This window comes from Aotus nancymaae, unplaced genomic scaffold (genome assembly GCF_030222135.1).
Source record: "Aotus nancymaae isolate 86718 unplaced genomic scaffold, 86718_ANA_hifiasm-v0.15.2.pri h1tg000016l, whole genome shotgun sequence".
Taxonomy (NCBI): domain Eukaryota; kingdom Metazoa; phylum Chordata; class Mammalia; order Primates; family Aotidae; genus Aotus; species Aotus nancymaae.
In genome coordinates, this window is record NW_026988428.1 from 26,696,123 (window position 1) to 26,722,621 (window position 26,499).

The following is a 26,499-nucleotide window of genomic DNA, read 5'->3' on the forward strand; positions in this document are numbered from 1 at the left end:
TATAATTAGCTGCTCAGGTCTTATGGTAACTTGATAGCATACGGTTAAGCATTCAGTCTCTATTAAAGCCCAGTAGCAGGCCAAGACCTGTCTTTTAAAAGGAAGGTAGTATCTATGAATAATGGCAAAGCTTTGCCTCAGAATCCCAAAAGGTGTACTATAATTCACCTATGAGGACCTACTTAAGGCTCCAAACAGAATCCCTACCTGCCACTGACACTTCAAACACCACTGATGTCAAGCACCATTGGATCTGCTGGCTCATATGGCCCAAGGGAAAAGCAGTTTGCACAGCATCCTGGACTTGTTGCAGAGCCTTTTCTTGTGCTGGGTTTCACTCAAGACTATCAGCTTTTGAGTCACTCCATCCTCAATGGACCAGAGGAACATACTTAATGAGGAATATGTTGCCTCCAAAACCCAAATAGCTCCACTGGGCACTGGGTTTTTTTCTTGATTGTAGAATGGCCTCAATGCAACTTATTCTTCACCATAGAGGGCATACATCAACGTGCCCCATACCACTGGGCCCACAGAAATATCACTGAGGGAGAAAGCCCAGAATTTTAGTAGTATTTATATATTATCCTTGGACCCACACATGCCTTCCCAATAAATCTAGAGTAGTTGCTACTTCTTATGCATGAGGTCCAATCAGCATAATATTATCAATGCAATAGACCAGTGTGATATCTTGTGGAAGGAAAAGGAAATCAAGATCCCTGTGAACTGAATTATGACACAGGGATGGAGAGTTAATATACCCCTGAGGTGAGGCAGTGAAGATATATTACTGATATGGCCAACTGAAAGAAAACTGCTTTTGGTGGACTTTATGGAGAATTATAGAAAAAAAAACGCATTTGGCAGGTTAGTAACTGCATAATAGGTACCAGGGGAGATGTTAATTTACTCAAGCAATGGAACCACATCTGTTATAACAGCTGCACTTGGAGTCACTACTTGGTTAAGCTTACAATAACCTATTGTCATTCTCCGGAATCCATCTGTCTTCTACACATGTCAAATAGGAGAATTGAATGGGAATGTATTGGAAATTACCATCCTTGCATCTTTTAAGTCCTTTATGGTGTAACTCACCTCCATAATTTCTCCAGGACTTTGATATTACTTCTGATTTATTATTTTTGTAGGTAGAGGCAGTTTTAATGACTTCCATTTGGTCTTTTCTACCATATTAGCTCTTACTCCACAGGTTGGAGGAAAAAATATGGGGATTCTGGCAGCTGCTAGGTACACATATTTTAATGTTTCATTCTGAAACTAGGAAAAATAACCACAGGATGGGTTTGGAGAACCATTGGGCCCACTATGGGTTGAACATGAGCTAACACTCCATTGATTATCTAATTTTCATAAGCCCTTAGTTTAAATAGAAAGCTACACTGATACTTTGAGTCTCTTGAAACCAATTTTAGCCAGTGTCCAGTAGTCTCAGAAAGGTCTTAGTACTTCCTTTTTTTTAGTGCACAGTTTACCGGGAAAAGGACATTGGTCTCTCTGGAGAAGACTCATGGAAAGATTAGCAGAATAAATTTTCAGTGATGTACTGACATCTTTCCTTGAGGCTTAACTGGCCTCCCTTGCATTCATGGAGTGCTGGGTACGCAAACTGGCTCAAATATGGGAATTAATCAAGGGACCTTGACTTTATATTGTGATGACTTGAGTCAGACTTCTGTTCATTGGGCGTGTAAGTTTACTACTTATAAAGATAAGTAAGATTTAGTAGACTTTCTATTTATTTTACATCTAAGAACATTATGGTTAACTTGCTAACACCATAGGTCTGAGGAAGACATACTTTTCTGAATGCTCCTTTGATTTTCTTGTCCATTATGATAATTATGCCTACTTTGCTTTCAGTGGTTGAGTGCTGCCATTTGGTCTGTGCCACCCTGGGATCCAATTACTACCATTGCATTTAGGATTTCCAATTGAGTGGTGAAAGTTCCCACTGTTAGGTCTGCCCTACACAGAAAAGTAATTACTGAGCTCTCTAAGGATGTTGGGGCTTCCCTCACAAATTTACATCTCAAAGTTTTGTGGAAAGATATATCTTCTTGACTCTCCCAGTGTGTGTGAGTCAAGAAGGTCTTAAATGGCAAATTTACTCTAATACTACAATCTCCCTAAGCCTTTGAATCTCTTTCCCTACATTAAACTAAGGGAGATATAGCATTTCTAATTCACTCATTGTGGGCCATTTTTTGATCCATGTTTCAGCCAAACAAACAAACTGTTAGAGGCTTTTCTAACTCCATGAGCTGAAAAATCAAATGCAGAACTTCTGCTTAATGGGCTCATATGAATAAATTTATCCAGATCCAACTTTATGTTTCTTTCACCATTTCACACATCCTTCATATTCATTCCCACACATTTTCATCTGGATTTCTGTTTTTATATATTAGAAAACTCAAGTAGTTCTTCTGGAGTATAGTCCACACCCTCATAGGTCACACATTGTACCTCACCTTTAGGGGCCTGCTGAGATTTAAATCTAGTTATAGGTCTACAAGAAAGAGGAGGAAAGTGGATCCTGAGGAAATGAGAATGTCTTTCATGGGAAGGTAATTACCATTTTTCTCAGGCAATGCAGGGTTAATTCTTTCAGTGGAGTTGGAAAGATCAATACCACTGTGGGTGGGAAAGCAGCTTCTGCTGGGTTTGGGAAGACCACTTTTGCTGAGGAGGGGGAGACCTCTTCTACTGCAAAGAAGACTCATTAAATTTTAAGGGCTCAGTGTCTTCAGCTTCATCAGGGTCTTCCTACAGATCCTCATCACAACTTACAGGCTCTCATTCTTTCCCAATCAATCAGTGCTCTCACTTTAACGAGAGATGTTGTGTGAGGCTGAAAGTTTAACTTCTGTTATAATTTAGCCAATGACAGGATAAGGACCTTGAAAATCAAAGGTCCTACATCCGATTTTCAACAATTATAGCTCTGGACAGCAGGAGATAAGGCTGTCCCTCAGGGCACACCTAGAAGCTCTTAGGTCATTTATATGGCCCTTGATCTCGGAATTCACATTCTTTAAACTCTTTTCCCATCACCACTTTGTCCAGCAATATTAAGAAGAACCAACCAATGTTATTACACATTTTTCACCAAAAATATTTGGAAGCATAATATTCAGTTACTTAGTTATTTGCTTCCTTTAGGTGATTGCTTAGTAGCGTCCAATGCAGATATTTTGCATATCTCTATAAACAATTCATATCATATACTAGCAAAGCTCACTTTATGACTAGAAGCACTTATCATCTCTAAATGTAATTACATTACAGAAGAAGTTCCTCAAACCCCAAAACCAATTCAGAAAACTCAAAAGTCTATTTCTCTAAAACAATTTTGGGCACCAAAACCTGTATTATTTAGGGTTCTCCACAGCATCAATGGGATATATAAATGTTCCTCACCTTACACTGAGGTTTCATTCTGATAAACCCCTCACAAATCAAAAATATTGTAAGTCAAAAATGCATTTAATACTGACAATAGAGCAGATGGTCCCAAACTTATGATGGTCTAACCTACAATTTTTTAACTTTACAATGGTGTGAAAGCGATATGCATTCAGTAGAAACTGTAACCCCATTGTAAGTTATAAGGAGCTTTTGACTTATGATGGAGTTACATCCTGATAAAACCATCATAAAGCTGAAAAATTATTAAGTTGATCCATTGTAAGTTGGAGACCGTCTACATATAAATATATGAGGAGATTTATTATGAGAATTGGCTCAGGCAGTTATGGAGGATGAGAAGTGCTGTAATAGGTTATCTGTAAGTTAGAAAACCAGGAAAACCAAATGAGTAATTTACTCTAAGTCTGAAGGACTGAGAACCTGGGGAGCCAGTAATGTAACTAACAATCAGAGGCCAAAGATCTGAAAACTGGGGGAGCAGGGGTTGAGGGTTATTGGTGTAAATATTGCAGTCTAAAGGCCAGAGAACCAGGAACTGTGATGTCTGCTAGCAGAAGATGGGTGTTCTGAGTCAAAAAGAGAAAGAGAATTTACTTTCTTTTTCTTTCTGTTCTACTCAGACCCTCAATGAATTTGATGATGTCTGTCCACATCACTGAAGGCAATCTTCTTTATTCAGTCTATTGGTTCAAATGCAAATCTCTTTCAGAAACACCCTCACAGGTAAACCAAGAAGTAATGTGTGATCAGCTATTTGAGCATCCCTTAGCCAACTCGAGTTGACACATAAAATTAATCATCACATATGCCAATATTACTAACTTCGTTATTTGCTCCTCCTCCAATGGACTTCTTTTTTAACCAGATCAGAATTTTTACTGTTTCATGCTTTGAATTAAGTTGAAATTTAAAGCCTAATTTGTATTCCATTTTCTTAATGGTTTGCCAACAGGAAAAATTTTTACTGGCTGTTTTTTTTTTTTTTTTTTTTTGAGGTGGAGTTTCGCTCATTACCCAGGCTGGAGTGCAATGGCGCGATCACGGCTCACCGCAACCTCCGCCTCCTGGGTTCAGGCAATTCTCCTGCCTCAGCCTCCTGAGTAGCTGGGATTACAGGCACGCGCCACCATGCCCAGCTAATTTTTTGTATTAGTAGAGACGGGGTTTCACCATGTTGACCAGAACGGTCTCGATCTCTTGACCTCGTGATCCACCCGTCTCGGCCTCCCAAAGTGCTGGGATTAACTGGCTGTTAAGATCAGACTTATTTTGTTTCATTCTCTGTCAAATTCTTCTTGATCATTACTTTGATTTTTAATTAAAATATTAAAAAGTACTCAAACAATAAATTTACCACTTCAAGTGCTATCTTAATTTTTTTCTTTGTTTTAATTCTTGTTTTCACTATTTTTGTCACTACTCTCCTCTCCTTCTAGTCACATTCTAAAGACTTCAAAATATGTAACAGTTTTGTTTTAGTAAAATTTTAAGATTTTTATATATGCAGTAATTTTAGTATTTCTAAACTTATCAATAGCTTTTAGATATTTCTTTCATTTCAATTTAAAGTTTTCTTGATTCAGATAAAGCAGTATTATATAAAATATTAATCTAGAAAAAATGACATTTTGAATTATTTAATCTTTTTGTCCAACAACAGAATGTGCTTTTACCTTTTACTAAAGTAGTCATCTCTGCATTGTTTTGTTTTGGTTTGTTTTGTATTCTTGATATTCTGAAAGAGTTTATAGTAGGGCATTTGCTATATTTACATTGTCAATTGTAAATATATTTGGATCAATTTCTTTGCCCAAAATTTATTGTAATAATAATAAACAGCTGTGTTATTTATGTGTATACTATACTATTAATCTTTTAGAGTGTAGTCCTACTTATTTAAAAAAATGTTTACTGTAAAGCAGCCTCAGATAGGTCCTTCAGAAGTTATTCTAGAAGAAAGCAGTATTATCATAGAAGATAACAGCTCCATGTGTGTTATTGCTCCTCAAGACCTTCCAGCAAGACAAGATGCGGAGATGGAAAACAGTGATATTGATGATTGATATGGGTTGGATCTGTTTCCCTGCCCAAGTCTCATGGGAGTGGCTTCTCATGAATGGTTTAACACCATCGCCCTTGATATTGCCATCATGAACGTGAGTGAGTGAGTTAGTTATAGGGAGATCTAGTTATTTAAGTGTGTGGCACTTCCCCTGGCTCGCTCTTGGTCCTTCTCCTGCTACATAAGATGTCTGCTCCCACTTCGCTTTCCATCATAAGTAAAAGCTCCCTGAAGCTGAGGACTCCCCAGAAGCATACACTACCATGCTTCCTGTACAGCCTGCAGAACCATGAGCCAACTAAAACAATTTTCTTTATAAATTACCCAATCTCAGGTATTTCTTTATAATAGTGTGGGAATAGACAATACAATGACCCTGATCCTGTGTAGAACCAGGCCAATATAGGTGTTTGTGTCTTAGCTTTTAACAAAATGTTTAAAAAGGAAAACCAGAAATAAACATTTAAATATAGTAAACACTTATAGAATAAGGATATAAGGAAAGAGCATATTTTTGTACAGCTATACAATGTTTTTATTTTAAGCTACATTACTACAAAAGCATCAAAAAGTTTATAAAAATAAAATTTATAAAGTAAAAAAGTTATACTAAGCTATTTATTAAGCTCGGTTATTTATTTAGTAAGCTAAGTTAATTTACTGAAGAAAGAAAGGTATTTTTAATGAATTTAGTGTAGCCTTAGTGTGCAGTGTTTATAAACTCTACAGTAGTGTACAGTGATGTCCTTGGCTTTCACATTCACTCACCACTCACTCACTGAGTCACCCAGAGCAACTTCAGTCATACAAGCTCCATTTATGGTAAGTGCCTTGTGCTGGTGAAACATTTTTTATTTTTTAGACCATATTTTTACTGTACCTTTTCTATGTTTAGATACAAAATACCTAGCATTGTGTTACAATGCACTAAAATATTCAATACAGTAACATACTGTATGGGTTTACAGCCTTGGAGCAGTAGGTTATATGTACCATATAGCCTAAGTGTGTAGTAGGCTTTATCATCTAGGTTTGTGTAAGTATGCTCTATGGTGCTACTACAATGACGAAATTTCCTAATGATGCATTTCTCATTGCTCATTGTTAAGTGATGCATGACTATATTAACAACTAACTTGCTGTCTATGATTTGCTATATATGCAATGTATTTGTGTGTTACCCATTTATCCTTTTTACCATTTGATGCATTTTTGAGAACACATGAGGTTCCAGGTAGGATGATTGAAGAGGATGACTCAGAGGTGATAGCAAATATGAACCAGCTGCTACTGCTTTTTGTTCATTCCCTTATTTTCTACTCTAGTCTTTTCTGAGAGTAGCAGAGACAATAAATATCAAGAAAGGGAAGAGTAAAGAGAATAGAGTGTAGAATTCTAGGTGTTTCAAAAAGAGAATCTCCATAGTAACATATATATTTGTAAAATATTGTTTAAAAAGAGGTATACAACTGAAAAAAAGCAAGTGAACTATATTTCTATATAATTGATTATATATATGTGTGTTTTAAAAATAGAATGCAGAAAATAGATGTAAAAAATTATTAAATAATAAGTACAGTCAGTAATATGCTTTGATTATAAACAACTTTGACAAACATAAAAAATTTCATAAATACTAGTACAGGTCAAAAACTCTGTAAAATATATGTGTGCAAGGTACCAGTCAAGTTTTTTCATGGTGTTTTTAGTTGGCTCCAGGAAAGTAAACCTCAGTCTCTCAAAGCAGTCTGGCCATATTTGAAATTATGATATTCCAGTTGATATAGTTCCTATATGTGTCCCCACCCAAATCTCATAAAATGAGAACAATCATGAATAGTATCTGAATTCTGGATGGATCCAGTAGAAAGAAAAGTAAATATTTCCATTTTGCCCATAAGTATATACTTTATCTAATTACTGCAAGCTATAAGTAGCTTAAAAATTTTTGGTTCTGAGAAACAAAATAATCATCAATATTTCAAATTTAAAAAGTAAAAAAAATCATTTGAGTCCCTCATCAGTTTAGTCCCATGTAGTTAATTCTAGTTCTGCTTGATGTTAGGTTAGCAATTTTGTAAGTCTAGTTTTCTATCATTGATGTGTAACTTGGGGAAGCCCAACAATTTTTGCATTTTTAGCATATGGACGAATCAAGCAAGTATAAAATATGACCTTAACATCTAGCATGAGGAAGATAAATTTGCCTGCCCAATAGACTTAGGCAAAAATGTCTAAATTAAATTCTGAAGACATTTCTATTTTATTTTACCAACAATTTTAAAACTAGCTTTATTTACCAAAGATTATCTCAGATCATATAGAAATATCACATACACATGACACATACAGACATACAGACATGAACAGAAGCAGATCTTCTAACTTTCATTAAGATTCTTCATTTGCTGGCTTATAGTTTGTCCTTTCCATTCAGACCATCAATCTTCTGATTACATGTTCCATTGCCCTAAGCAATTGTTAGCTAGGCGATCATAAATTTATACTTTTAAAGGGATGATTCTTAGATTAAAAAGTTGAACATTTATATCCATTTATATTGCAAAGACACAGAATTTATATCTACTAGGTGTCAGAATGTTGAACTTTGGAAGCAGGTTTATTTCAGTAGATGACTTTTTAATTTGGTTTCTATTTCTTAACTGGATTACTGAGTTCAGGGAGGAGTCCATTAACAAATAGGGTTGAAGTCACTCATGACTCTTGGGGCTCCACTTGAAAGATGGTTGACCCCAACAGGGATCAGTGGTGCCCTGGCTATCTTCCTCAAGGATTCTCAGAATCACTAGAAATGATTCTTTGGGAACCTTTTATGTGATAACCAGAACTGTGTGAGTGTGTGTGTGTGTGTGTGTGCGCGCGCGTGTGTGTGTGTTTCTTAGTAATTCTCCATCCACTGCTCATCAAATGGAGGAGGTAGAGACTTGAAGGAAAACATATCAATGATTAAAGGAAACTGGATGGTACTCTGAAGGTGGCTAACGGAGTAGAAGCAAATGGGACAACAAGCCTTAGAAGAGTCAGTTTGGGGAGATTTTAATCTTCTAAAAGACCAATAAAATTTATGTTTTTCTCAGCAAAAATTATGCCAACAAGAAAAAAGGCAGAGACCAAACATATAATTTTTATAAACAGTGTTTCAGTTAACTAAAAAAAGTCCCCAGAGGAGAAACAGGATCCAAAAAAGGCAGAAATATCTCTAAAAAATATGTATATATAGCCAGAATATCAGTTTTTATTTAAGCTGATTTCTGACCATCAACCCATCAACCTCTTTAAAAGGTCCTTTTTTTTCCCCCAAATTTCTTATTATCAGACTTTCTTATTATCAGCCAGGGCAAACAGCTAACATTCCTGCATTTTAACCTTTTTTTTTAAAACTAAAGATATTTACCAAGTAACTCAGAATGGAAACCAATAAGCCTTTTATGATTTAACCAAGGACCTGTGAGGCATCTCTAAAGTGATGCAAAGAAGCAGTTCTTACAAGATTCAAAGCCACTCCCAAAGGCAGCTGAAAGAAAAGAGACTTAGCAATGAATAGGAAAAGCATAGCTGTCATGAAAGGGAGAAAGATCAATAATAGACACTCTCAAAAGTCGAATCACACAAACATAAACTAAAAACGAATAATTCAAACTCATTCCTATAAATGTTTCTTCTTTTCTCAAGGTAAAGTATGACATCTTCAAGTGATTGGTTCTCTGATGAAAACTGAACTTGAGCCATGCTGTGGCAGTGAATGTATGGAACCCTAGCCACTAGACTACAGGTCAAGTGCCTTTTTTGTCAAATCTTGCAGGGTATACAAAGCAGGAAGTTTGAGTATACAGAGGATTTTAACTTTTAAATCCTTTGTTTAACATCTGATTTCTGCCTTAAGGAAATCTCCCAATAAATTTTTTAAGGCTATATTTTTGGGGTATTTTCTTAAAATCTGATTTCCGCCTTTAAAAAAATCTTCCAAGAGATTTTTTAATGCTATATATGTGTTATACTTTTTATAGAAATAGTTGTTTAAGATGAGTGCTCTCTAAAAGAGTTTTCTTTTAAATACAACCAATTTATTTATTCCATAAGTGACTCAAGTCAGTGAACCTTTTCACAGAAATTCCCATAGATAACATTCCAGGTTTAGAATACACCATGGATGTAAGTGGCATTTTAAAAACGGGCCCAGAAAAGGCATCCCCTCATGATTCCTCACAAATTCACTCCCAGGAATAGGCTAAGATAGCAAAAGATTCTTGTTGCCTTGGACGGTTAAGAATGGTGTTTTTCCGTATCCCGTCTCCAATATCTTACAAATTTGTTGAGGGTTGCCAATCTCAGATTCATTAATTCATGACACTGAGTAGGTCCTCCAGGGTTTGAACTTTCTAAGGCTAACCAGGCAACAAAGGTTGAAATAACAAAAGCCCCTAATAGGTGGTAGCTCTTATTAAGACAAACTCTCTTGAGAGTGTGACACATAGAAAACTAAGAGAACAAAATGTGTGCCTTTTAACAACTCACATGACTCAGGGTTCCCAGCTCTTTCACACTGGCCACTGGAAATGATCCAAAAAATCACATTCCACTCTGTTATGACAAATGAAATGGAAAGACAAAATAATAAAGACTTTCTGGGAAGAAACGGATCCACAATATGAATATTCAGAACAAAAAATACACCATAATTGCTATACCTAAGACTAGTCTAAATAAATGCTTTTCTCCCATTAATATTAAATGTGAAAAAGAAAAAAAGAGACAAACCATACTTTTACCATTCAGTTGATGGGATTCCAAAGACAGGCAACCAGATACCTGACTGGTAAGAAATTCTTATACTTCTGCCAGCTTACTATGTTCTAGGTTGCTCTACTGCAGCTTACAGAAGAGAGAAGAGTTTTGTTTATTCTACTCACAGCACCAAAACTGTAGGGGCCAAGAGAAAATTTTTCCTTCCCCCTCTGACAGGTCACTAAAAAAATCAACTAGCAAAAAATGGATTCATAGCAGAAAAGATGTACAAAGTCTATCAACCTGCACACATATGCATAGGAGTTGAATAAACTATGAACTCAAAGAAGGGCCAGATGGTTACTGCTTAAATACTCTCTTCATAGGGGAGAAATGTATATATCTGGGAGTCATTACAGGAAGATGAGAGGCAGAGCTGCACAGGAACAAAAGTCTTATGAAGATTAAGTTCCCCAGGTAATTTCTTAAATCTGCTCTCAGAGGAATAGATGGAAAATCTCTGGCCATGGGGATAATGTCTAGTCTCTTCTCAGGTAGTTGACTTTTCTTGGTTATTTTATGAGATATTTAAAGACAAGGTTAGGACAATTGCTTGTCTTCTGGATAGAAGCTTTCTGGGTAAGATAAGAAAACTCCAGAGAAAGTCCCTGTCTGCCCTTAGGGTAAGAATAAAATAGGATTACAGGAAACTTGATTCTGAGGCAGCTTCTAAGGCTTCTCAAAAAGTGCCACTTTTTGGAAATACCACTTTCTGAACCTCAACATACTCCAGAGAAACAATAGTGTCCAGAAAAGAAGGAAAAATCAGAAATACATCCCAGCCTAAAACATGACCTAACTGAGAAAAAATTATAACATTCCGGGGAAATCCACTGTAAAGAGAATCCAAAAAGAGAAAAAAAGGTAACTGAATAAAATATCTACAAAGGAGAAGAAAAGCTTTCAAAAACATTTTGGCTTAAAAGAAAATCTTACCTATTTATTTAAAAAATAAAAAATAGGATTCCCTCAGATTTTTTTTCACAACGCCAAAACTAGAAGACAATTTTCCTGGAAGATTTAATCAGAGACTCTAAAATAGCAATTCATCCTGTGATAAATCCACTCTGCATCTGATGCAATCAATGTCTACTATTCCTGTACCTCTCACTTTGAGATATCAAAGTAAAGAAATATTTATTAAATAATTTGTTTCATCAAATAACTTGGACCTGTGGTACACAAAAACCCTAATTTTACATCTAAAAAATTTTAATTTTTTTCTATAAGTTTCATTTGTGATCTCAATCCATGAAAGAGACCAGATGTAACAATCACTCATCTTCCTCCCCTTGAAGTTCATCTTTTGAAATTCATTATGGTGTTGCTTCTTTAAGGTATCTTCTAGTTTTAAAGGTTTTTCAATTTAACTGCATAGACCATCTTGAGAACCTTTGACAGAAAAAGGGCAGTCAGAGCAACTAATGTAATTAGAATGAATACATAAACTGACTCAATAAATACATAAACATAGGATAATAAAGTGTCTTCTAAATTCAGTGATTACATTTATAGGTACATTTACTTGGGGTTCTGAGCTACTTACATGTAATAAAAAATCACAAAATTAGCAAGTACAATTCTTAGTTTTTCATTTACCTATGAAGACCTGAATACAGAATGACCATGTCTTGTTTTTGATCTCAAATGATTCCCAAAGTTTTTCCTAAACTTTTCTTACTTCGTAATCAGCAGCCTGAATATATTGTGACTAAACTGTCCTTAATTATTTCTTATTCCAGCTTACTTCCATAACATCACCCTATAATGTCTTCAAGTAACTTTTCCCACCTTTCTTCCTGTTAAAATTAGAACCACAACTTTCTCATCTCTAACACTGCTCTATCTCATTAGCAAAGATATTTGAGCCTTAATTGAGTATAGGAATGTTATGTTTTATGGCGCTTCACTTTATTGACTTGCAGATGTTGCATTTTTTACCAATTGAAGGTTAGTGGCAACCCTGTGTTAAACAGATTTATCAGCACTATTTTTTTTTGACAGCGTGTGCTTACTTCATGCCTCTGTGTCACATTTTGGTAATTCTGTAATATTTCAAACTTTGTAATTATCATTATATTTGTTATGATGATCTTTTATCAGTGTTCTTTGATGTCACTATTGTGATTGTTTTGGAACACCAAAAATGGTGCCTGTATAAGACAAATAACTTAACTGATAAATGTTGTGTGTGTTACGACTTTTCTATCAGGTGGCTATTCCCACATTTCTCTCCCTCTCTTCCTCCTCAGACCTCCCTATTCCCTGAGACACAACAATATTGAAATTAGAACAATATATAACCCTGCAATAGCCTTTATGTGTTCAATTGAAAGAAAGACTCAAACATCTCCCACTCTAAATCAAAAGCTAGAAATAATTCAGCTTAGTGAGGAAGCCAGGTCAAAAGCTTAGACAGGCTGAGAGCTAGGTCTTTTGCACTAAACAGCCAATATTTGAATGCAAAATAAAAAATTCTTGCAGAAAATTAAAAATATGACTCCAGTGAACAGATGAATGATAAGAAAGCAAAGCAGCTTTATTACATATAGGAAAGAAGTTTTAGTAGTCTGGATAGATGATCGAGCCAGAAGCAACATTCCCTTAAGACAAAGACTAATCTGAAGCAAGACTCAAACTCCCTTCAATTTTATGAAGGCTAAGAGAGGTGAGTAAGCTGCAGAAGAAAAGTGTAAAGCTAGCAGAGATTGGTTTATGAGGTTGAAGGAGAGAAACTATCTCCATAACTTAAAAGCACAAGGTGAAGCAGCAAGTGTTGATGCAGAAATTGCAGCAAGTTATCCAGAAGATCTAGCTGAGAAGCCTGATCAAGGTGGCAACACTAAACAACAGATTTTCAGTGTAGATGATACAGCTTTATATTGAAAGATGATGCCATGTAGGACTTGTAGCTGGAGGGAAGTCAATACTTAGCTTGAAGGCTTCAAATAGCAGGCTAACTCTCATTAGGGGTTAATGCAGCTGGTGACTTTAGATTGAAACCAATGCTCATTTACCATTTTGAAAATCCTAAAGCTCTTGAGAATTATGCTAAATATACTCTACCTGTTTTCTATAGATGGAACAACAAAGACTAGATGACAGCTCATATGTTTGCAGCATGGTTTGCTGAACATTTAAGCTCACTGTTTAGATCTACTGTTCCAAAAAAAGATTCCTTTCAAAATATTATTGCTCATTGACAATGCACCTGGTCACCCAAGAGCACTGATGGAGAAATACAAAGAGATTAATGTTTTCATGACTGCTAACAAAACATTGTATTGGCAGCGCATGGATCAAAGAGTAATTTTGACTTTCAAGTCTTTTTATTTAAGAAATACATTTTGTAAGGCTATAGCTGCCACAGATAGTGATTTCTCTGCTGGATCTGTGCTAAGTAAATTTAAAATCTTTTGGAAAGGATTCACCCTTCTAGCTGCCATGAAAAATATTCAGGATTCAAATTATCAACATTATCAGGAGTTTGAAAGAAGTTGATTCCAACTTCCATGGATGACTTGGAGGGGTTTAAAACCCAGTGAAGAGAGTAACTGCAGATGTTGTAGAAATAGCAAAAGAACTAGAAATAGAAGTGGAGCCTGAAGTTTTGGCTGAATTGCTGCACTTTCATGATAAAACTTGAACACATGAGGAATTGCTTCTTATAGATAAATGAAGAAAGTAGTTTCTTGAGATGGGATCTACTTCTGGTAAAGATAGTGTGAACAATGTTGAAATGGAAAACAAAGAATTTAGAATATTCATATGAACAGGAGACAGAGAAATACTGGGTAGAAGAGGGCAGTTCCCTAGCAAAGACCTCACACTCAAGCCTAGAAACCCCAACCCTAAATGAGAACAGGCTTCCAGCTTTCAAGCCCAAAAAGTTGCCTTTTGGACCACCACAGCCCCATCATGTATCCATATAAACCCTGAACTCCAGGCTCCAGAAGGAGATGAGTAGATGAATGGTAGAAAGGCATGGTAGAGAAGGAAAAAAGAAAAGGAGCATCTGAACACCAAGAGGAGTTTGGCTCAGGACAATTGAAGAGAAGATCAGCCACTGGACGGCCAAACTCCAGGAGAAGATCATCTTCCCACTCCATCCCCCTTCCTGCTCCCCATCCACCCCACTGAGAGCCACCTCTGCCACTCAATAAAACCCTCACATTCATCCTTCACGTACGTGTGTGACCTAATTCTTCCTGGATACTGAGGATGCGGGTACCAAGGACACGACATGGGTACCCAGAGGACACTGAACTGGTTAACACTTAAGCCATCTGTGGATAGCAAAGCTGAAAGAGCACACTAACACATGCCCACTTGGGCTTTGGGAGTTTCAGACACCCATCTTTAGACAGTAATATGGGGCCAAAGCCCAAAGTGCTTACCTGGCTCCTGCACCTGCCCATCTGCACGCTCCTTTTCCTGTAAGGGGTTTGAGCTCCCAGCGGCCAACTAGACAGCCACACCCCTGTTGCATATTCTGTGAAGGGAGCAAGAGAATTCTGCCATCTCTATATTACAAAAACTTAGTTGATAAAGCTGTAGCAGGATTTGAGAGGATTGACTCCAATTTCAAAAGAAGTTCTACTGTGGGTAAAACAGCATCACATGATACAAAAAAATTTGTTATCAAAGGAAGAGTGAATCAATGTGGCAAACTTCATTGTTGTCTTATTTTAAGATATTGCCACAGCCACTTCAACCTCAGTAACCACCACCATATCAGTCAGCAGCCATCTACCTTAAGGCAAGACCACACCAACAAAAAGCTAATGACTGGCTGAAGGCCAAGATGACCATTAGCATTTTTTATCAATAAAGTTTTTTAAAATTAAGGTTGTACATTTTTGACATAATGCTATTGCACACTGAATAGACTGTAGTATATTATAAACATAACTTTTATATAACTGGCTAGCCAAAAACTGTATGTGACTGACTTTATTGCAATATTAATTTTATTGTGGTGGTATAGAATAGAACTTTCACTATTTCCAAGGTATGTCTTGGAAATTTAGAAATTTCCATTTAGCTTAGTAGGATTATTTGTGTCACACTTAAGGTTTCACTTTGTTGAATTTATATTATTCACATTTCATAAGTATATTAATTTAAGCAAGTTTTACTGATCATTATGTCATAAACTTTTTAGGAAATTGTGCTAATCAAGTTACTTCTGAGCATTTTGAAATAGAATGTCTATCAAATACAACCATTGTTTACTTAGTAAGAGAGATGATTTAAATTGATCTATGTAATTAGGAATATATTTGCCAAATAAAATATTGCACATCATATTATAACAAATCATAATGTAAGGATAAGAGCAGTAATATAAATTAACTTTTTTAATCCTTATTTTATACCATGGGTATAACACTTAACCTAAAGTTGCATGCCCCCTTACACATTTTAAGTTTGGCCTAAAGGTTTCTCTGTACATCATTAACTATAACCTAAATGAAGTTATAAACAGACTGTAGCCTACTCTTGTTCCAGTCACTGAATTTTGGCCAATCCAAGGTGGCCAACTGTTCAAACTGTATTAAAATAAGGCAAACACCAGGCTGTAACCAATCTGTCTGTTTCTGTTCCTCACTTCTGTTTTCTGTACATCATTTTCCCTTTTCAAACTATAAATCTTTTTCTACCAGGAGGCTGCATGGGAGTCTCTGAGCCTACTCTGGCTCTGGAGGCTACCTGATTTGCAAATAGTTCTTGGCTCAATTAAACTCTTTTAGATTTACTTCAGCTAAAGGTTTTATTTTAACAATAGATAGGAAAACAGATGCTTATAGTTCTTATGTGTCTTGCCCAGGGTCAAGATGTTGAACCTGGAATTTAAACTCAGGGGATCTTGTATTGTGATTTAATTTATAACTATTAGGATAAATATTTGTTATACACAAAGTGGCAATGTACATGAAAATACTGTGCAACACTTTTGTAAATTTTTGTTTTTTCAAATTCCCCCATCTTTCCTAGATAACATTTGTGTAACATGAAAATTTCAAAGGAAAATTGATATTAAAAATGCATGACTCTGATTATTCCCATCAGCAGTTTGCAAGAACTATATTAGTAAATCATCAGGGAAATGCTGAGTATTGATGGCTATTTATTTAGAATCACTCTCATTTTTCATATCAATGCTGAAAGATGTGTTTTAATTTATAACAGTGGCTATATGAACCACCACTAAGTAATCCATCTCTCACCCCTCCAAGAAAGAAACAGAAATTCTAGAATTAGAGGGAAAGTACAATACATGTTAATATGAAGCTGTGAGTATGAATCTTTTTTTTTCAGACTATATATTTTTCTTTTGTATCTCATTTGGCCCCTTCTGTGGAGCTGCATATTTAAAGGACTTGCAACAATACTGACTAATATGACAGAAAACCATTAGCTTTGCAGAGAAATTTTGAAATACTGACCTTCAAGTTCTGCTAATTGATGCTTTTATAAACACCAAATAATTTATTTCTTGTAATTTACTGTATGACATCAATGATTTTGGAGACCTTTGGAATTTACAATTCTATTTCTGCTGTCGTGCTCTTAGAATAGACAAAAAAAAAGTTCCTCAAAATGTGATGAGTTCACAAAATCCCACCTACAATTAAAATAAAGCAATGTATGTGTGTGGAGGAAAACAACTGCTTATTTTGACAGATGCCATTGCTAATTGCCATATTTATTTGCCAGTGTCTTAAGAATAGAAAACTAAAAAACATATCATTAAAAATGTATAGGGAATACATCTGTTATGCTTGAGATCAAATAATTAACCAATAACTTAATAGTCAAACCTCTATTTAATACCATTTTTATAGAACACGTTTATTGAAGTAATAGTGATAATAGTAATAGCATGGATACTGTAAATTATCTATTTAAGAACCTGTTTGTATAATTGTTGAGAGGTTATTAAATTTTTTGTTTTCATTCACACTCTACAGTCTATACCTAGAGATTGCTAGAGAGAAAAGTTATGTCTTGGACTTCAGCAAAATGATCACTTTATTGAATTAGCCACATAAATAGTCAAAATAAAAAACAACTTTTTCAGTTTTGGGAGGAAACTCCAACACTGTTTTCCATAATGACTTTACTAATTTATATTCCCACCAACAGTGTACAAGGATTCTTTTTTCTCTGCATCCTCACCAACATTTGTTATCGTCTGTCTTTTTGCTAATAGCCATTGTAAACAGGTGTAAGGTGATATCGCATTGTGGTTTTAATTTGCATTTCCCTTATTTCGTGATAGTGATCATTTTTTGCATTTAAATTTGCATAGCCCCAATGATTAGTGATGTTGAGTATTTTTTTGTTTACCTATTGGCCATTCGTATGTTTTCTTTTGAGAAATTTCTGTTCGGGTCTTTTCTCCATTTTTAATTGTTAGTTTTTCCTTGCTATTGAGTTTTTTGAGTTCCTTATATATTTTGGATATTCTCCCCTTATTAGATGTATGATTTGCAAATATTTTCTCCTATCCTATGTATATTCTCATCATTTTGTTGATTGTTTCCTTTACTGTGCAGAAGTTTTCATTTTGATGTGATCTCACTTGCACACTTTTTGCTTTTTTGCCTGTGCTTTTGGGATCATATCCAAAAAATTATTTGCCGAGATCACTGTCAAGAAATATTATCCGTATGTTTTCTTCAAGTAGTTCCAGGATGTCAGGTCCTGTAAGACTTTAATCCATTTTGAGTTGATTTTTGTATATGGTATGAGATAAAATGATTCAAGAATCTCGCTCCTGGATATACATGCTAAGGAAATAAAATCAGTATGGCAAAGAAATATTTTTACCCCCATGTTCATTGCAGCATTATTCATAATAGCCAAAATGTGGAATTAGCCTAAGAACAGATAAAGAAAATGTAACATATATGCACAACGGAATACCATTTAGACTTTAAAAAGAAATAAAAACTAAAATTCCATCATTTGCAATAATGTGGATGAACCTGGAAGACATTATGCAAGATGAGCTAAGCCATGACAGAAGACAAATACGGCACGATCGCACTTATATGTGAAAATGAAAAAAAAGACAAACTGATAGAAGCGAAGAGGAGAATGATGATTGCCAGGACCTGGGACAGGGGCTGAATGATAGAGAGATGGTGAAAGAATATGAAGTTTCATTTAGACAAGATAAGTAAGTTCTGGAGATCTATTGGACAGCATGGTGACTAAGGTGACTATAGTCAACAAAAATGTATTGTATACTTGAACATTTCTAAGAGTAGATCTTAAATGTTCTCACCTCACACAAAAAATAAGTATGTAAGGCGATGGATAAGTTAATTAACTTGATTTAATCATATCTTAATGTATAATTATGTCAAAACATCACTTTGAACACTATATATAAAATTTCAGTTTATCAATTATATCTTAATAAAGTTTAAAAACAATTATTGCTTGTTAAATATAGAATGCAATTTAAAACAATTCAATATAAATTATCCTTCTATAAGTATTAATATACATATGTGTGTATTTATGTGTGACTGTGTAAAAATTATGTCTAATTTTAACTGCAAAGTCTAAAATTTTAGAATAGAGAAATGTCTGACATCATTTAGTCACACTCTCAATTGAAACCCCCAAAATGCACTTTTTTTCTCTCTTTCACAGATGATTAAACTGATATCCACAGAGTTAATTATTTGCCTAAGTTTATTCTATAACTAGCTAAGTTACAGAGAGATCTTGTTCTCCAGTATCCAACCTTAGTGTTCTTTCTCTAAAATGAAATAAGTTAGAGGCAAATGTAAAAGACAGTAAAAAAGGTAAAATGCAAAGCATATAAATAGCTAAATGAGGAGCATTGTTATGTTATTTATCTTTGTAGCTAGAGTTCTATCATGTAGAAATAGTTTATGTGTCTCTCTAATACTCAATAATTGGGGTTCTAAATATTTTCTTATTGACATAAAGGTAAGCAATTTTTAGTTCTAATTTTATGTAGAATGACAAACTTATTTTTATTTCTTTTTTTCTTACACCATTAGTCTCTTCTTTCCTCCTCGTCTATTCCTTTCTACACACATGTATAACTAACACATAAGGTTTACAAAACAAAAAACAGCATCCTTATCTTTGTGGTTTCTTTAAACATGAAATAAATATTTGTAGATATTAAATTTAAAACTTGTAAAAAATTCTTATGTCTGTTATTTAACAATTAGGGTATGACCTTAAAGTGTTTAACCACCCTATGATCTCAAGTATTCAAGCCTTATTTTAAAATTTCAAAAATGCACAGCTTTATTTACTCAACAAAAGTTTCTCTTTATAAATACACTTATTTGAAATTTAATTTATGGATAAATCAATACACAGATTTTAAAGGCACAGTTTGATGAATTTTACAAATACATGTACTCATGGAACCAGCACCTCAATGAAGCTATTATCTCAAAACATTTAATCTTATTCCTGACCCCTACCCTCTACCTCTAGACCACAAATAATAATAATAAATAAATAATTAAAAAATCCCTAATATAATAATAATATATTAACTAATATATTATTTAATATATTATTAACCCCCAATATAATATATTAATAAACCCCTAATATAATAATAATAAACCCCTAATAATCAACAAGTAATAATAAACCCCTGACCCCCACCCTCTACCTCTAGACAACAACTAATTTGCTTTCTTTCACAACTGAGTTGTTTTGAATGTCAATTTATTATAAATAAAATCATACAGTATTTAGTATTTTGTGTCTGATTTCTTTTGTTCAACATAATGTTTCTGAGATCCATCTAGTTAGTGTATAGCTAGTTTATCCCTTATATTAAGTACTCTAGTGTATGAAAAAACAATGCATTTAAATAGTCATTTGTTGATGGGTAGTTGCAGTATTTACTGTTTGGAACTTTTATGAATAAAGTTACTATAAACCTTCACATCAGGTCTTTTTTAAACTTATATTTTTAATTATCTCAGGTAAATACATAGTGAATAACTCAAAAAATTGCTAAATCATATGCTAACTATATAAGTGTATATTTAACATTTTACGAAACTGCCACAGTTTTCCAAAGTGTTTGACCACTTTAATTCCCATTGGCAATCAAGGAGAGTTCCACTTGTTTCATATTCTTCCCAACATGTGGGATTGCCAGTCTTTTAATTTAGTTATTCTAGTTGGTATGTGGTGGTAGCTCATTGTGATTTTAACTTTTCTTTCCCTGCAGATTTTTTTTTTTAGACAGAGTTTTACTCTTGTTGTCCAGGCTGGAGTGCAATGACTTGATCTCAGCTCACTGCAAACCCTGTCTCCTAGGTTCAAGCGATTCTCTTGCCTCAGCCTCCCAAATAGCTGGATTATAGACATGCACCACCATGCCCAGGTAATATCGTATATTTAGTAGAGACGGTTTCACTATGTTGATCAGGCTGGTATTGAACTCCTGACCTCAGGTGATCCACCAACCTTGGCCTCCCAAAGTGCTGGGATTACAGGCATGAGCCATCATGCACGGCCTTTCCCTGAAGATTAATAATGATAAGTTTTTTTATGTTTGTATTGACCATTTGTATTTTTGGGGGGTAAAGGGGTAAAGTATCTATTTTTTTGGTTCATTTTTAAGCTGGGTTGTTCTCAAATGAGATCTTTATGTATTCTGGTAACAACACTTGTTGTAATATATTTATTTTGAGTAATTTTTCCCAGTATATAGCTTGCCTTTTATTTTCTTAGTAGACTATTTAACATAACATTATTTTAAGTATTTTAAAATAAAATCGAATTTGTTAGTCATCTATTACTATTTAACAACCATCTTAACCAACAACATTTATTATCTTACTTAGTTCTGAAGATTACAAATCTGGGAACGGCTAGGTGGATGGTTCTGGGCTCAGGGTCTCCTATGAGGTTGCATTAAAGCTGCAGGTTTGACTGGAGCTGGAGAATCTGCTTCTAAGCTCACTCACATGGCTTTTGAATGGTCTCCAGTTTCTGCCTACATAGACTTCTCCATAAGTCTGTTTATCACAAGTCAGTTCAATTTCCTGAGAGTGTTATTCAAGAGAGGAAAGACCAAGATGGAAACTATAGTGTCTTATAAAACTTAACCTCAGAAAATGGAATACTATCACTTCTGCCGTAGTCTGTTGGTCACACATATCAACACTGGTACTGGGTGGGAGGGACTCCTACATTGGGGAGTGAAGACCAGGAAGTATCAGGGGATATCCAGGGTTATCTTGAAGTTTGATTACCACATGTACTTATTAATATTTCTTTCATTGTATTTCTTTTTGTGAACTGTCTATGCAAACTTCAACTGCTTTTACATCATAAGGTGTTTTTTTGTGTATGTCCTTACATACATTTTACATTTTTGCATTTCGGTTCTAGATAATTACCCATTTCAGATTAATTTTTTGTGTGATGTTATATAAAAGGATTGAGGTGTCATTTATTCCATATTAAAGTCCAGTGTTTCCAGAGAAACATTATAATTTCCCTATCTGAATTATATTAGAAAATATTTAGAACATTAATTGCCCAAATTTCCATTTTCAGTAAACTGAGTAACATTTCACCATTTCTCACTCACCCATAGATAACAACCATGAAATGTGGAGAAAATTAAATGACCAGTAGGCACTGGTGAGTAAATCAAAATATGAAACTTCTGAAAGGAATTAAAATATGAAAGTTGCAGAGTAAGTTGCTTTTTTAATAGCTATTAGCAAGAGGGTAGATTAAACTCAGTTCCATGTTGGGTGGTTAAAATTTTGATAAAAACATGAAATCTATCTGAAATTAAGAATAAAAGAGAATAACTTGGGGCAAATACAGCCAACTAGAAAGTTAAGGTAAAATGGCAGAGCCTGAGAGCACATGCCAGAGCTGCATAGGTAAACTCTGAAGAACCTTTGGGTTGACTCTAAATTGTGCATGAATGTAAAATAATTAGCTAAAGTAAAATAAAAATAAAAATGAGACAAAATAAATTTATAAGTCTGAGTTGCCACCAAAGAGCAGAGTTTAAAGTTTTAATCCAATCAAGTTAACAGCTGACTGACACTAAAGTTTAAGCACTCTTTGGAAAACTCTCAAGAGTCTTCAAAGAAAATATTAACCTTGTCCAAAGCACAGTGGAAAATTACTTAAAGGACTGTGAACCAAGAAATTTGCTCTGTTCTTAATAGAAGAGACAATGAATCCAAGCCAATTCTGTAATCACAGATAAGAATTTGTAGATAAGAATTTTAATCCAGATATTATAACAATGCCCAGTGAAGTTTAAAAACAGTGTGTTCACAATTAATGAAAGTATTTAAAATATTAACAGAAAAATATAAAATGGAAATTCTGCAAGTGCAGAATATGATATCTGAAATTTTAAGAAAAGGTAAATATTCTAAGTAGTATAATAGAATTAAGAGAAAAAAAAACAAACAACAGTGAACCTGAAGGTAGATCAATACAAACCAACTAATCTGAGGAACACAGAGAGAAAAATTTTGAAAAATATTATCCAAACCTAAGGAATTCAAGAGCGCATAATACAAAGTGTGACATATGTTTAAGAGGAGTAGTGGAAGGTGGAGAGAGAGAAATTTGTAGAAAATATATTTCAGTATATAAAAGCCAAAGTTTTTCCTTAGTTAGAAAAAGATATAAATGTATTAGTTTAAGCAGCTCAGTAAGTCTGAGCAGGATGCATACAGAGAAAACCATTATAGGCATGGAATACTCAGAGTTATAAAAAAGAACGATAAGGGAAAAATATTAACATCAGACAAATATGGCAGATTACATACTGGGGAATAATCACTTGAATGACTACTAGTATAGGCAAATATGAAGGCTAGAAAACTCTAAAATACCAGAAAAAGATTAACCACATCCTGTGAAGATATCCTTCAAAAATAAAAGCAAAATGAAGATATTTTCAGACAAGATAAAGCTAATAGAATTTACTACCAGAAAACCTGCACTAAAATGAAGTTCCCAAATACTAAATGAAGTTCCCAAAGCTGAAGTGTAATGATGACAAAAGTAACTTGGATCTCTGAAAATGGTAAAGAACATCAAAATGCTGTAGCAGCCTTGCCAGTGCACCAAAATGTTTCAGTTTTGTTGTTTGAAGTAAGAGCCAGAGTTCTTTGTCTCACAACCAAGAAAATTATAGAGCATGAACACAAGGGTGAGGTTGGAGTGAAAGTTTAATAAGTGAAAGGAATCTCTCCACAAAAGAGAGGGGGCCTGAAAAAGGGTTGTTGTTCTACAGTTGAATACAAGGGCTTTTATAAAGAGGCCAGTATGGTGAGATTTCATTTATATAAGGTGCAAAAAACTAGTTAGGACTAGGTACTCATTTGCATAAGATGCAAATTCCCTGTCCTTTTAATGTGCATGGGAACTCTTAGCCTAAGTTATTTTATGTTGTTTAATTTCCCTTACTGTGCATGTGTGAGGGGGTGGAATTCTCCATTGCAGACATGCCAGGTTCTGTGTTACTCCTCTTAGGCATGTTTCAAGCAAGTCCCCCACCTCCCTTCCCTTTGCAAACTTTCTTATCTGTGTATGTCCAAAAAAGGAAAGGAATGTCCTTACTGAATCCTACCATGTATACATGACCCTTGTTAGTTACACAGAATGTATCTTTATGGTGGAACTTGCCTCCTTATCTATGCTTGCCACCTGAACTTTCACATCGTTCCTTTGTTAGAAAAAAAGAAATTCTACCAAAGTCTTGTCCTAGCTATCTACCTAACTGGTTCCTTTCTCTCTTTTCCTTCAATAGTAATGATAAAAGGGTCAATTAATTAGGACGACATAGCAACTGCAAATGTGTGTGTAGAAACATTTATATGAACCAAAATTTGAGATAATTAAGGTAAGAAATAAACAATTCCATAATCATAGTTAAAGGTATCTACACCCATCTCTCAGGAATAATAAAACAAATATATTTTAAAAGTTGATAAATTATCTGAAAAACACTATCAAGGCATTGACTTAACTTATATATATAAAAGACTAGATACCACAACTGCACCATGAAAACATAGAACATTAACCAAGATAGACCATATGCTAGCTTATAAAAAGTCCCAACACATTTCGAAGTATTGAAAGCACTTCTGAAAAATATATACATAAAGAAAGATGAATCCCAAGGGAACTTAAAGATATTTCAAACTGAATGAAAATAAAAACATATCCAAATACATGGGATATCTGGATATTATCCAAACACTTAAAGTCTAAATCAGACGAGCATTAATAGCTGTGAGATATGGCAAGGTTTCTCTACACACAGCCTGCTCAACCTTTTATTTTTTAGTTCCCAGTACACCCCCACTCTCTCTTTCTTCTCCTTTTTTTCTTTCTGACTTTACTACATGCCCAGGCATGCCACAGCACCAGTGGTTTTATCAGCACCATCTCACATTCCTTTCCTTATTTGGGAAAAGACTAGCTCTCTATTTAGCAGCAGATGACCCCTTCCTCCTCTCCCCTCTCTCCCATCACCCATCTACCTTAGCTAAGAAGTTTAAATGTTTAGCCAATTGGGTCTAGTTTAGATTGTGCAGTTTGACCCCAGCCAATGGGGAAAGGACATAGGGGCAGGAGTTGTGTTAGGAATAAAAACTTCTACTCTTCTTTGTTTGAGGTGCTATCATGGCAACCAGCCATATGGGAGGCACCCTCCTGTGCAGGAGCAAATTTACTTTGCTGAGAAATCCTTTGTCTGAGTGCTCATTTTTCCTTATGACTTCAAGCCTCATTTCTGACCGTTCTGGTGGCCCATGTGGGGATTCCCATTCTCTTTTGGGAGGGGGTCTTTGGTAACCCCAGCCTGGAGGAGATGTGTCCCACTGTCCCTTGTGGTGGCCTCAGGGATGGGAGATTGAGACTCACCCATTGTGATGAATAAATCTGCACTCTCAGCAATGTGGGGAGGAGAGGCTGGCAACACTACAGCGACCAGGTAACTCTGTGCACAGACCAAGGTAAGAAATATCACAGTGGGGACAAAGTATTTCCTTGGTGTTCGGGATATTCTGGAGGTTGAAAGTGTGTATGAATGGTGCTAAGCACTACTGTGCAGAGTGAGTGGGTCTTCTCAGTGATTTCAGGGTCACCTCTTACAACTTAGGGCAGAAGTGGCCAGAGTGGACAAAAAGAAATAAGGATAGGCAAGAAATACCTAATAAGAGAGGTTGAGCCTTTACGCAGCCGCTGGAGGAAGATAGGCAAGAAATCCCTAATAGGAGGGGTTGAGCTTTAAAGCCTCAGTGAGCCTCTGGAAGGAGGGAGGGTGAGAAACTGCTGGTAGGAGAGGTTGAACCCCCCACCACGACCTCTAGGATGGGAAATGTTTCAAGTAAGAGATGAAAAATAAAGAGTCAAGAGAGTGATGAAATTTTTTTTCTAAGAGTTCCATGGGGCTAATGTTAAAATATTGGAAAGATATTGAAAGATAAAAGAAAGCAGCAAATGATAAAATATTGTTGTTTTATTTGGACTCGAGGGCCCATCCCTAACCCCTCAGTCTTCTGGCCTAAATTTGGTACCAATGAGGAGTGGATTTGTCAGCTTTTAATTGAACATGTTAATGATAAGAGCCCTGTCTCCCAGGAGGAGATAGACTATGCTCTTTGTTAGAGATGAGGACCTGTCCTCCATTATCCCATAAAAACTGAAGGGAACAAGCCAGAAACCAACTCCTCTGAAAGAGAAAGAGTCCCTGTTTCTAAACAATCCACATCCACCAACACATGGGATCCTCTAGATCATCTTCCTCCGTTCAGTGCCCCTGACCCTCCGTCTCAGGCAGCTGCTGCTGCCTCACATCCCATTTCAGATTCTTCTCCTGCTGGTGTTATTCTTCCTCCTTACAACCCTGATTATTGGGAATTATCATCTAATGAGCCTCTCCCCTCCCAGCCCATTATTTACCCCTCCTTGAAAGGACTTCAACTTGAGATAGATTAATGTTAAAAGGATATCCAAAATTTCCCATTTCCCTCCACACCTAAGGAGTCAGCCCCAACTCTCTTTCCCTTAAAGGAGATGCCACAAGGAGGGGGAGCCATTGGCTTTGTAAACACTCCCTTGACCAGTTCAGAAGTCCAGAGTTTTAAAAAGGA